General features: G+C 47.9%; 1 long non-coding RNA gene across 1 annotated transcript; it reads left to right on the top strand.

Moving 5' to 3' along the window:
- Positions 1-1,124: 1,124 nt before the first annotated feature.
- On the top strand, positions 1,125-10,743 carry LOC128948647 (uncharacterized). Its single transcript, XR_008484135.1, has 3 exons — positions 1,125-1,218; positions 1,559-1,676; positions 10,522-10,743. It is a non-coding gene; the product is annotated as an uncharacterized LOC128948647 (long non-coding RNA).
- Positions 10,744-12,767: the final 2,024 nt, after the last annotated feature.

The following is a 12,767-nucleotide window of genomic DNA, read 5'->3' as shown; positions in this document are numbered from 1 at the left end:
GGGAAAAAGAGAGGGCATTCGGGAGGAGCGGTGGTGCCTCAGGTCCTCCCCCGCCCAGGGGTGAAGGTCCCGTTTGATGCCCGGGAGGTTCTGCAGCTCCCGGCGGCGGGGGACGGAGCCGTGGCTGTCAGCCCGAGACTACAACTCCCGGCAGGCCCTGCTGCCGGCGCGGCGCGTGACGCAAGGGCTGACGCGGCACATGAGTGGCTGGCGTGCCAGGGGGCCGGGCGGGGCTGTGCGCGGGCAGCTCCCGGCGCCTCTCCCGCGCGTGATGGCGACGCTGGACAGGCGAAGCCTCCGTCCGGCCGCCCGCACGGCGCCGAGCAGCGCGGAAGGAGCGTCCGCGGGGTTCCTCGGCCTCACTCGGCGGTGCCGGGGGCGGGGGGCGGGGCGGTGCTTTGCTGCCGCGGGCCGGGAGCTGCAGGAGCCGCCCCGGGCGAGCGGCGCCGGGCGCTCCCGCGATCCCAGTGGGGCGGCTACCCTCGGGCTGGCGGAGGCGCAGCAGCCCCCGAGCTGCAGCCGTCTCCCTCGGGCTGCTGCCGGTGCTGCGGGCGGAGGCGGCTCCGCCGCGTGTTGGGCGTTGCGACCAGAGAGCGCTGCGATATCGCGTTAGTGCTCGTGGCTCTTTGTTCCATGAAAACGGATGGAGCGGCGCTGACCGGTAAACCCAGAGATGGCCAGGAGAATGCCCAGCGCAAGGAGCAGGCTGGCTGTATGCTTCGGATGGCACAGGTGCGGTGTGCAAACGCACCCCTTTCCGCCCCTGCCCTCCCGAGCCCCAGGGAAAATGTTTTCCAGCATTTTCGAGCTTCTGAAAGACAAAACTTGTGATTTGACACTAGCATCCAGAAAAGGTTTCTGTCTAGATTAGCAAATGCCTAAATTGTTCTTGGTTACATCCCATGACCGGATTTAGGCAGTGAATTTATACTGCTTTTAGGATTTTCTTGTACAATGGTGAGAAAATAGGCAGGTCTGATATTGGTTTCACTTTTTTACTACTTCACGTTCCGTAAGATTCTTTTATCCAAGCACTTGTTTAAAAAATCTACTGTAGGCGTTTATGGTTCACGTTTTTTTTCTTTGCAGCACCCGTGACTTCTATCAAAACTAAATCTGTGAAATTTCTGGGGAAAACCCTTTTGTGTCCTGAAGGGTTCAAACTCTGTTGAGGATCCAGTTATCAGTTGCTCACCTGGATGGTTCCAGATCCCAAAGGTAACACTTTTACTCTTGCCCTGTAGTTTATATCTATTGCATTTTTGTTATTTTGCAAGATTTTTTGTCTTTGCAAAATATTGTTCTTTTCACTCTTTGGAGCCTCTCCCATCGTTCTTTGGTGTAGCAGCACCCCATAGGACACTTGGCTGCTGTCCTAAAGGGGATGGTCGCTAGAATTGTAAATTCTGGAGAGTTTGTAAGTCTTCTATCCCCAGTGAGGTACCGTGCTTTGTTTACTTTTGTTCTGTTGGTTAGGCGCTGCTTCTCATTGCAAGTATGAATTTCAAACTACCCTGTTCTTTTTTTAACTGTTTTCCTGGTTCTCTCTGTACGGCAGGGAAAGACTCTCGTATCCTTGTCTTCAGGCTCGGTGCTGTCCAAGAAGATACAGAGACTAGAAAAATCATAAGAAGCAAAATATGACTGCAGGGAAAACAAGCTGGAGAGAACAAAAGGTGATATTGTTATCCTTACCCTGTATTAGAAACATCCACTGTGCTTTGATGCTGGCAGCTGCCAGGGGCTTGTTAGCTCTTTTTAGGCAGGTGTAGGTGTTCAGTTGCAGGTTTTTTCTCTGGACAAGTCAGTTCAAACTTTGCTAAGCTTATATTTGCAGATTACTCTCTAGCACAGTCCAGCATGACATTTTTGAATGCTGTAAAAAAAGCATGTTACTTGGAAATTGCTAATGATGAGAAGCTTTAGGGGAAAATAAGATTTCAGAGTTGGGAGACATGAGAAGAATTTTGTGGGGATGTTAGACTGAAATAAAGCACACTGTAGGCTGGACTGGCACGCTGGCAGGTCCCCTATTAAACAGTAGTGCTTAGATTAGCCTGGGGGTTGCCCGTTGTTTCTGTAGAAATCAGTGTTTCCTGGTCTTCAGAAGTAAGCTGCTTTGAAAAGCTGGAAGGTGCAGCATGGTGACAATCCGTGTGCTTTGGATTAAAAGTAGATTTCAGAAGGGTGCTAGGCTTTTGTCTTTTCCTAGAAGTCGATGTAATCCTATCGAGCAGTTTTTAATTCTGTGCTGCCGCGTCATCGGTCAGGGCCCTGTCGTACTAATCATCATACAGATACAAAACAAAAAATCGGACCCCGTCCCAACCACTTAGAGCCCAGAACACGATTTCCTCGGGCTGCCATTTGTGTGCCATCGGCACTCACCACGGAAGCGAGCTGGGGATTGTTGCAGCTGCTGGGAACAAACCGCTCCTCGTCACACAGGAACGGAACTGGGACGACGCCTCGGCCAGCCCCTCTCTGCCATCGTCTCCTGAATCTGCAGCAGAGCAGTTCCGGTCCATCCGGGCACGTGTAATCCAGTTCCTGATGATCTGAGCGCACGGAGCAGCGCTCCGCTGCTGTGGGGGGCTCAGGGAAGGCAGAGTGTGCATTGTCATCTTCCTGAACCTGCAGACGAATCCAAGTGAGAAGCCACAGGGTGGAAATCAGTCGCATATATGCTAAACGAAACTTGCAGGTTTTTTTTAAGAATTGTTTCTGCTTGTTCTTTCTTGTGCTTCAGTGCTTCGAAAACCTCTCTTTAAAATCAGTTCAATTCATCAGTTGAACCTTTGTTTGCAGACCCTCAGTGAGCAGAATTTGTTGCAGACTCAGTGCACGCTGTGCCGGCCTCCCAGGAGTGTGAGGGGCTCACATGTGCTACTTTTTGCTTTAGGACGCTCTGAGGTATTTATTCCTTTTGGGATACATGATGAGAATTGCCAAGAGAGGTAGTTACAAGGTATGACATGGGGAAAAACCTGTGTGGTTGGAACGTTGTTGCTGTCAAAAGTTAATTTTTCCTTCTTTCTTAGCCAGTAGTTAGCTTTTTGCTTAATTTTTGTGGTATCATTATTTTATTGTTTAAAAAATTCCTTCAAAATCACTTTGGTGGTTGGTGTTGGCCACCAGTACCTTGTTCAGATTTGCCTATTTGCTTGTAGCTAAAATGTTCGCATCCTGTTTATCATTCTATTTAAGAAACTGCTGCCCAGCCAACTAATAACTGAATATCCATCTGTCTGGGACACGGAGAGAGGATTTAGGTAATGTCTTTGTTTCCAGAAAAAAGTTCCAGTGTAGTTTCTAAATAGAGGAGAAGGGGATGAAGACGCGGGGCTCTGATGCCGTATGGGCACCCCAAGGTCCCCAGGAGCGGGAGCCCCACTGCAGTGCAGGAGCAGGTATGTTCTCATGTAATATTGAACAAATTATAAATATAAATATGACAATTATAAGCATGAAAATATTTTTTAAAATAGTTAAACCAAGTGGGTTTTTTCATTTGTCAATAGGCAGTGTTTTGATTGTAAAAATTATAACTACAAATAATATAAAGGGAGAAATCTAAGTATAGAAATATAAATATATACAGATATATATAAAATTTAAACCTATAAGAAAAAATTAGTTGTAGCAGTAGATATGATACCTAATATAAATAATAATTTAAATACTTTCCTAGAATTTTGTATCTATTATATATAATTATGAATATAATGCATCAAAAGAAACTATAAATATAAATGTGAATATAATTATACAAAAGTATAAAAATATTTCAATATCGTTCAAAAGAAGGCTTTTTTTGTGTTTATTTGGTTAGAGACGGGGGTTTTATTTGGAATCATAGAAGTGTTATGGAAGTATAAATCTAAATGTAGAAATATACAGTCAATAAAGAAAGGTATTTATAAGAACACGACTGAACGACGCCGCCTTCGGCCGAATGGAACGAGCTCAGCCGAACCAAGGCGAGACCGGCCGAACCTGACGGGCTCGAGGGAACCGAGGCCAGGCTTGCGAGGCTGCCTGAACGGAGCCGAGCTCGGCCGAACCGAGCCCGCCGCTCTCGTGCGCGCTAATTAGCGCGAGTGCGGTCACAGCGTAATGAGTTCCTGTGCCACCCCGCGCTCCCGGTCGTGTCGGTGCGATGGCCGGGCCGCCCGCGGGACGCGGCAGCAGGAGAGCCCCGAGCCGGGCGAGTTTAACGTGAGGCGGCGCCGCTTGCCCGCCCTCGGGGAGGCGAGCCGAGCCGACCTCAGCCGAACGCGCAGAGAGCGGCTCCGAGTTCGGCCGAAGCGCGCCGAAGGGACGAATGCAGCCGAATGCAGGCGCCAATAGCCGAGTTTAGCCGACAATAGCCGAGTTTAGCCGAAGAGCCGACTGGAGCCGAGTGACTCCGGAGCGAGCCGAGCTCCCCCGAGCGCAGCCTCCCGGGCAGGGCGAGGCGCCGGGCCGGGCTCGGGGTGCAGCCGGGGCTCTGTGAGGCTTCCCCGCCCGTCCCTCTCTCTCGCCCTCCTTCCTTCTCCCCGTATTCGCCTTCTCTCGCTCCCTTTCCCCCATTCCCTCTCCCCCCACAAGCCCGGCTCCTTCCTGTCCAGCCCCTTCCCCGCTACTCCCTTTCTCTTCCCCGTTTCTGCCTCCTCTGTCCACCCTCCCTCTTCCCCCCTCCCGGGCTTTCCCTTCCCGTCCCGCTTTCCTGCACAGCCCGCCCTCCCTCGCCGCCCTTTGTCATGCCCTGCTCTCGCTCCTCTCTTCCGGTGCCCGCTTTCCTTCTTTGCCGCGCAGCCGCGGGGCTCGGGGTGCCGGAGAATGAAGGCCAGAGGGTATGGGGGTTCATCCGTGGTGCTGTTAACACAGTCAGAATGGCTCAGTGACTCTGTGCCAGGCTGGTGTGGCCTCAAAGGCTGCCCCTGCTGCTGGCAGAGTGTGTGAAGCGTCTGCTGAGCGGGCAGCGGCATCCCCCTGAACACCTTCTCGCAGCAGGGACGGAGATGGAGCCAGCCCAGCGCGTGGAAATGGATCTCTCCAGCTGAACGCTCAGGTGAAGCGAGCAGAGAACTTGCCCAGCATGAACCAGGTGAGCTGCACGTCTCCAGGGTAATGGTTCTTGCACCTTCAGAGCCACAGTGTCGCTGAGCTTTTTTTTTCCCCAGGCTTTCCATCACCTCTCAAACAGACGAATGCTCCCCTTGGAGGCTGCTGTGCCCTGGGGAGCCTGGCAGGTGGCCCCGTTGGTGAGAGGAGGGCAGCAGGCAGGCAGCCCCCAGGAAAACACGGGAGTTTCAGTGGTTTCTGATGCCTGAGGAACGGGGAGATGGCGTGAGCTGAGCAGGAGTTAAGCACGGTCGTACAGAGGCCTGGCTGTTATGATTTAAGATGGCTTATTGAATATCTGTAGTTTCTATAGATATTTGTATATCTGTCCAAGTAGGATATAGAGCCTTGTGCAGGAGAAAAAGAACTCTTGATGTAAGATATGACCTGGGGGAGGCATCATGCCAGGCTATCCCTTCCAGATTTGGACGGCTTCAGTGTCTTGTGTGGCATGATGGGAAGTTCTGAAAATTAAGATTTCCTCTTTGGTGCGGGTCAGATGGGTGACGCCTGGCAGCTCGTGCACTGCCACTGTGCTAACCTGTGTGCCTCTCCTTCCCTCCCTGCTCCACAGGCAGCGCAACACGGGAGCAGCAGGGAGAGCTGGCTTTGTCCTGGAAGATCCAGGAGCTCGCGGTGGATATCTGAGCCTGCAGCTCCAGGCTGCCGCACGACGCAAGGGCTGCACACACCCAGAGCGTACAGGTACTGTCACAAACGTGGGCTGTCGTGGCTGAGCCCTCAGGAGCTGGCGGTGCCAGCTGGGAGAAGAACAGTAGCTTCCAGCCTTTTCTTTTGTCTGCGTTTCCCGTGTTCAGTCAGTCTGATTACTTCTGGGCATTGCCCAGCAGGGTGTGAAATGCTTCCAGGGCTAAAGGGGGAAAAAAAGGGAAACACAAACTATAATCCACACCTCAGGAGGGAGAAGGCATCTGTCAGGACAAACTCTTAAGAGAAATGGGATGAAGAATACTTGTTTATTCGGTCTTTGGTATGTGTAGCTAGTTCAAAGAGGTCTCCCAGTCCTTCCCATTAGCAGAGCAAAGGAAGAGCAGCAAAGCCCTCAGGCTAAGCCATTAAAAGCAGCAGCAGCAGCTTTGTGTGCTGGAGTGTGGCAGGCATTCCTAGGTTTACTTTTTGGTTTTGCATCTAGCAGTGGTAGAGGAAAGTTCTTTGCAAGGTGATAGTTCCAGCCTTGTATTGAAATGTGAGCAAAGAGGAACTTTCTCAGTTGGATTGGGGTTTATTCACAGCACTTGTAAACAGAGTTAACATTCAGATAACATGTGCAGGGAGTGTGTGCTGTGGGTTAGCACAAGTGACAAAGGAAGTGGGACAGGGACAGGGCACTTTCCCCTTCAAGGTACTGGTTTTTTTTCTGGAAGAATGACGTGAGAGCAGAAAAGTTGCAATGGCATTGCAGTTCCCTGCACAGAATATACCCAGGGAGGTGAAGCACAGCCCAGTGGTGCCATTCACCTGCGCCCCAATGGGGAGCATCAGTGAAGTGAGGAGGACTGAGGAGCTCTCCCCTTGAGCAATCACAACAGTCATGTCAACGAGTGTCACCCTTTTCCAGACCACTGGCATGTGCTTGGGGACAATAACCTGTGTTTTTTACAGCCAGGTCTTCTGAGCCGCTGCTCACTGCTCGCAGTGAAAAGAAACTTGTGTACAGGCACTCTGCAAAATTGCCACCTCAGATGCCACTGAAGCACAGCTTTGGCTTTCAGGCATCTCCCCTGCAAGCTGTCCCTTGCGGCGTTTCCGCACTGGGTTCATTGTAAATTCATTCCTCCCATTTTTTATTTGTAATTTCCAAAGAATATCAGTCGACTTTTACGGCCTCTTCAGGGCTCCCCAAGCTTCATACCACACCTAAATGCTCGTTTTCACTGCCTGAAGGGCTTCTCTCACCCGAGTGATTCTATGAATTTGGCCTGTACTTCAGCTTAAGGGGAAAGCTGTACATTGATTGCATTTTGGAGAAAAAGATTTGACTGTCCAGCTGTAAATTTATCTTGTGTTTTGCCTTCCAGGTTCGCTCGTATTGTAATTTGCAAATGGCACGGCAAATGCCACGAGAGCAGCTGGTGAAGGTGGCTCAGAAGCAATGACAAGAATGTGCTGCAAAGTTGGGTCCAGCAGTCCAGCTTCCCGACACGGTAGGGCAGGCACACCTTTTGATAAAGCATCAAACGCTGTAGTTTTTATTCTTGGTGTTTGTCTGTGCTCCCATTCTGATCACCCCTTGAAGTATTATTTTTCAAAATGATATCTAGGAGAGAAATCATGTTTATTCAGGGGGAGCCATAATTTTCATCTGTTCCAAATGCACCAGGTGTGTTTTAAGGCCTGCACACACAGCAAGAGCTGCAGAGCTTGTTGTGCAGTTTCCTGCAGCACTGATTCATTCTGTATTCCAGTAACCATGCCCTGGGCTGCCAGCCAGGCTCAATGCCAGGAGCGGGAGGAGCAGACCCGAGAGGTGCTTTGGGTGGAGCCCAGCCAGGTTTCAGGCAGCCCGCAGAGTCTGCCCTTGCAGTCCACGCCGGTCTGCTGTTGCCATCTGCTGGAAAAATCCCTAATGGATATTTCCAAAGGTGGGGAGGAGCATCCGCTCCTGTCACGGACCTGCTGGGGGCTCTTTGCCCTCTGGCTCCGTGCGCTCTGCCCAAGAACAGCGTGTGCAGCAGGCTGTCACCGCTCTCTGCAGGGTGAAGCACCTTCAGCCAAGGTCAGTGCAAGAGCAAAACAATCCTGCCAGCAAAGCCTGCTACTAGAGAGGCAAACAATGATCCTTCCAAAGGAATTCATCCTTCTTCTCCCTTACAACTCTCCTGTGTCATCACACCGCAGAATGGTTTGGGGTGGAAGAGATCTTGAAAACGACCTAGTTCCACCTCTGTCCTGGGCAGGCTCACCTTCCTCTGGGCCAGGGTGCTGTGCTGTCACAGATCAGGTGGCAGATCTGTGGAAATTGTAATGATATTATTAAGGCGTGTCTCTTATTACCTTGCCATTCGTGAATCCCGAGGCTGTCTTGTCCTAGTTTAGCTTTCTGATGTGGAGGAGCAGAACTGCCAACTGATATGGATTTTGGTGCTCTCTGTGGAGTGACATCCTGTAAAATTTCTGTCCCAGGAATGCTGTCACGATGGCTCTGCTCCATAGAGAATGACACGGCCTGATTGTCAGCAATTTTTGCTTCTGCAATAGTGTATAAATGCTAAAATTTGAACACTGCTTATTATTTCAAAAGAGAATATTTTAAAACTGGAAGAGATAGCTAAAATTACGCCTGAAAGGTAGCAAGAGCAAATACATAGAATATTTCTCCCTGTTTGTAGATATACTTTTCATTCAAAATTATGCTGATGGGGATATGCTTTTATGTATTTAGTGACTTTACAGATTTCTTCCCCGAGTTTTTTGAGTTCATGGAATCATGGAATAATTCAGGTTGGAAGGGGCTCTAAAGATCACCTCGTTCCAAGCCTGCTGCCGTGGGCAGGGACACGGTTCCATGGACCAGGTTGCTCTGAGCCTGATCCCAGAGCACCAATGGGCCTTGGAACACTTCCAGGGATGGGGCAGCCCCAGCATGTGTGAGCAACCTGTGCCAGGCAGGTGCCAGAGGAGGAAGAAAGCCCTTCCCAGCTGGAGCAGAGGCTGCTGCAGCTTGGCGCAGCCTCGTGTCACCGAGCGTGTGAGACAGAAGGGCCCTTCCCGTGGAGGGAGAACGGCACTGGAAGATCTTTTCTGGGGAGAAGCGGAGCAATGGAACGCCAAAGCAGCCTTCAGTTCTTGCAGCAGAGTTGGGAACAACCGGAAGCAGGAGCAGAGCTGGCCTGGTGCCTGGCAGCTCTGCAGGCAGTGGGGATGGAGAAGGTGCAGTTGTCTGTCTTCTTGGCTGAGTCTTGAAAAATGAGGCACTTTTCTGTAGTTCCTTTTCAAGCATTACGTGGTAGTTGCCCCTAGAAGTCCAAAGGCAGCTGTTTTCTTAGCAGGAGGAAGTCAGGAAGAGGCAAAGCAGGCAAAGACATCAGATAAGTCTGGATAAAAATCTTGGCTAAGCTGTTTTTTCCCCCTCCTCCAAACAGGCAATTCTGAAGCGCTGAGCAGAGATCTGCCCCCGGGAGGCAGAGCAGAGCCGCTCTGTGAGAGCTGACACGGGAGCTGTGGTGAGGACAGCTGCTCCCCTGCCTCGGTGTGGGACCTGCTGAGCTGCCGTTCCTGTGCTGGGAGTGTTTCTCCTCTCATGCAGGCAAGCCAGAGAGCTCCTAGGGAAGGAGCAGGTAAGGTTGAAGTGCTGAGATCTCCCCGGTAAGAAGTGCCGTGACAAAAGGAAATGGCCTCAAGTTGCAGCAGGGAAGGCTCAGATTGGCTTTGAGGACCAATTTGTTCACTGAAAGGGTGGTCAGGCGTAGGAGCGGGCTGCCCAGGGCAGTCCCCATTGCTGGAGACATTTGAAGCATGGCAAGATGTGGTGTTTAGGGACCTGATTTGGGTGGGGGCTTGGCAGTGCTGGGGCAGCAGCTGGGCTCGATGGCCTTAGAAGGCTTTTGCAGCCTAAAGGATGCTATGGTTCTGGAAAGCCTCGATCCCTCTGGCTCCGACACAGCACCTGGATGCTGACGGAAGGAGGCTGGTCATGGAGCCTGGAGGTGCCTGTGCCACAGGGAGGGAGAGGACAAGGCAGTGTCACCTGCAGGGAGGGTCTCGTCCCCAGAGAGCGGCCAGTGACTCCATCCGTGCCCGGGGCTCTGGGTGCACCCTCGGGGTGGACACCTGCCCTCAGGTTTCCCTCTGGGCACCCGGGGAGGGAACCGGGTCCATCCGTGTGGCAGCTCCAGGGCCTGCAGGCTCTGGGGCCCTGCAGCCGTGCGCCCTGTCACAGGGCGGCAGGGACGTGACACTGCCCGGCCGCGCCGCTGGCCTGGGATCCTTGCTGCTTTCCTCCCGATCCCACATGGCTGTAGCAGCAATCTTGTGTCTTTTCTTTAAAAGTGTCCTTGGGAGAGTTCAAAGAGAGGGTAATTAGTTATGTCAAAGCCTACATATTTGACCTGTTGGCACTCAAGAGAAAAGACAGAAACCTGCTTGGCATCCTTGTGCCTGGAAGTCATTGTGACCCAGGGAAGTGAGGAAGGGGCTGGCCGAGGTCACTGAGGCTCTGAGATGGAGGTGAGTTTGCATTCCAGTTGATTGGAACGGAGGCTCATCAGGAGTTTCCTCGGCTATCCGAGGCACAGAGCCCTGGAGCCAGGTGAGCCTGAGCTGCTGCACGCTTGCTGTGAGCTTTGGGGTGAGGGTGCATCGTTGCAGGCCTGGGATGGATTGAAATGTGCTGAGGAAAGCAGAGGGAGGGAGGGAGGGAAATGCTCTGTTAACTTGTGCCAATTCTTCTGTCAGACTCATCACGGCGGGACAGCGTGAAGACTGAAAGTGTGAGAAGATGTGGAGGGGAAGAGAGAATCTGACGGGAGCAGCGAACGCACGAGTGCACGAATTTTGCTTTTTGCTTGGATGTAAACTCAGGAGTTGAAAGGAATTTGGGAGTGAGAAGGGACATTTCAGAAGGAGAAGAAGAAAAAGAGGTTGTTGTTGTTGTTACAGTCCTGGCAAAATCTTTTGTTCTAGCTAATAAAAGAAGTTAGTTTAAGAAATAAAAAGAAAAAAATGTAGTGTTTTTTTTTTTACTTGACTATTATATTCATTGGTGGTATATGGTGTGTTGTTTTATTTCTTGGTATTATTAACTCTGTGTAAATTGTTTTTTGAGTGAAGCTGACTTTCTGGATGGGTTGGTTTGTATTTGAGGCCGGATTAATTTCAATGGGATTGTTTCATAGATTTCTGATGGGTATTACTGGGATTTTGGTTTTGTTTGCTGTATGTATAAACATAGATCTTTGGTAGGGCCAGCTGGGCTGCTGGAGTTTTGGGTGTGAATTTATGAGATGGCTTTTGTTAAATGCAGTTTTTAATTTTTGAAATGTTTTTCAATGTAATGGTTTTAAGGTGGTTTTTAAGAATTCATTGTATTGTTTTCTGTTGTTTGTAGTTGGTGTATGATAAGGGATGTGGTGTGAGGTCTTGAACGCTATGGTTTTAGTGTTCCTAAGTTCTGATTTCTTTCTGGTTCGATAGTTTTTTTTATTTTTTGGGACAGGGGCATTTATATGGTGGGTTATTATAGGCAATACGTTTTTTAATTTAGGTAGTGATATTTTTTAGTATTTTAATAGTTTAGGTTTTTTATTTTCATGGTTTTAATTATTTTTTTTAATTTTTTTCAAATAACTTTTCTAGATGATAGGTTATTATTTGTGCATTAGCATAAAGGTAGAGCTTTGGGGACTTTTTTTAGTAATGTTTAGGGTCAGTTGTACAGTTTTGAGTCTCGTGAGTTGGTTTGATTTAGTTTTTACTGGGTGTTTGTTTTTATTAGCAGTTGTGTCATTTTCAAGGTGTATTTGAGTTTTTTGGGGTTTTTGAGATAGTGGTTTAGGAGGAAGTTTATGATGAGAATGTGCGGAGGTTTTGGGCTACTTTATAGTGGGATTTAAAATTTATTGACAGTTAGGTTTATTTGAGTTTTTATTAGGGTTCAATGACGTTGTGGGACGTTTGTTCCGTTAGTAATAGCAATGGGTTTTGTTTTGATGCGCTGCGATGGGACGAGCATGTGCTGCGTGCCGGTGCTGACAAAGGTACGGTACTGTTGTGGTTCTGGTGCGTGGGGTCAATGAACTTGTATGGTTTAATATAGAGATGAAAATAGAAATAAATATACATTTAAAAATAAATATAACATTAGAGTGGTAGACATGAATATAGATAACAGATACATACATAAAACTGTAATACCTGGTATATAATTGTAACATCATATAGATAAATGATAGTCTATTTTATATATATATATATATATATATATACACAAAGATATATAAATATAGATAGTTAATATGAAAATATTTAAATGGAGTTAAAATAAATGGGGGGGGTGTTATTAGGTTATAGGCTGGGGTTTTTAAATAAATGATAGAAATAAAATATCAATTCGGATATACAAATATATATACAAATACAAATCTCTATAAATATTTAATTTAAATAAATATAAGGAAAAGAAATCTATAATACAGAAAATACAGATCTCTTATTATATTAGAAGGTATTCTCTCTAATATATATAATATCTATGAATAAAATAAATTAAAATGTCCATATGAATATCATTATAATTTTGAAAAATAATATTACTTCCTACATTTTAAATCTGGTTCCAATAAAGGGGTGTCCTTGGTTTTCATTTGGTTAGAGGCAGGAGTTGTATTTTAAATAATATAAGTAATATAGAAATGTGGATCTTAAGATAGAAATATGTAATAAATATATAAAGAGAAATTGCTAAAATATGAATATAAATTTACATATAAATATGTGTAAGTAATATGAAGAGTTGTAGTGTAGAATATAAATAACATTATATGGCAATATAAATTATAAATGGGAATATAAATATAAAAATATGTAAATATAGCTTAAAAGAAAGGGAATGTTTTGGCTTTTATTTAAGTAGAGGCAGGGGTTTTATTTTGAATATTGTAAGTGTTCCAGAAGTAAAAATCCTGACGCAGAAATGTTTAATC

Source organism: Melozone crissalis, unplaced genomic scaffold (genome assembly GCF_028551555.1).
Source record: "Melozone crissalis strain CALT ecotype California unplaced genomic scaffold, PUWL_Pcris_2 ptg000146l_1, whole genome shotgun sequence".
Lineage (NCBI taxonomy): Eukaryota > Metazoa > Chordata > Aves > Passeriformes > Passerellidae > Melozone > Melozone crissalis.
Note: the sequence above shows the minus strand (reverse complement) of the source record. Positions and strands in the feature narration are given on the sequence as shown.